This window comes from Fragaria vesca, linkage group LG5, assembly GCF_000184155.1.
Source record: "Fragaria vesca subsp. vesca linkage group LG5, FraVesHawaii_1.0, whole genome shotgun sequence".
Lineage (NCBI taxonomy): Eukaryota > Viridiplantae > Streptophyta > Magnoliopsida > Rosales > Rosaceae > Fragaria > Fragaria vesca.
The window spans coordinates 14,721,608-14,722,628 of NC_020495.1; positions in this window are offsets into that span (position 1 = coordinate 14,721,608).

Below are 1,021 nucleotides of genomic sequence, written 5' to 3' on the forward strand. Positions count from 1 at the left end.
TCTATCTAATTTCGATACATACCGTTGTAATATTTGATTGAAATACATAAACATAAGTAACAAAAAAAAACTATATTAACTTAACAACACGCATACTTGTACGTTAACTACATAAACATAAGTAACAAAAAAAAACTATATTAACTTAACAACACGCATACTTGTACGTTAACCAAAGACACATATTCTAAAGTGGGACATTAGATGTTCACAGTTTAATTTATGTACGCTAATATAATAATATATGATCATGTCGTTCTAATATCAAGAGTTAGTATATAACATTTAGGTTATCGAGGGTTCCAAGCATTACAATTGAAATACAACAAAATATTAACATTCAAAAAACATTGAAAAGAATAGGTAGAATAGAACATTGATAGCATAAAATATTATAAAAAAGAAAAAAAAAGATGATGTATTGTAGGATCAACCTATTCACATGTAAAGAGAAAGTCTATCGTAGACTTTTCCAAATCTTTGCTCTAGTGGATGGAAAAATATTGGAGTTTGGTGTGTGTAATTTATACTACAAAGTCCATAATTATCCATGAGTTATTAATTCCATAAGTATGAATGATATTTTGAATACATCTGAACTTCTATTCATTTTAAAAAGTCTTAATTGAATACCTCTGAACTTTGGTGGAATTCATAATGATTTTTTAAAATCTAGTTGAATACACCCAGACTTTGACTTTGATAGATTTTTAAAAGTTTGTATTGAATACATCTAAACTTTCAAATTCCATAGACTTCTTTAAAACTTCCACTAATTCCATATACAATACACCCCCCTAAATATCAAATATGTCCGACATGAACCATTCAAGTTCGTAATTATAAAATTATGAAAAATCCAAATGATTTTAGTTGAAAATTTCAGAATTAATCTACTCATAATGAACTATTAACTCAAAGGTGAATATGTCGATATGTGACCGAAAACTTGAAATAAAAGACTATTAGTTTCATATTATGAAGCTAACCGGTTAGCTCTAAAGTGTTTCTCGTAAGTAAA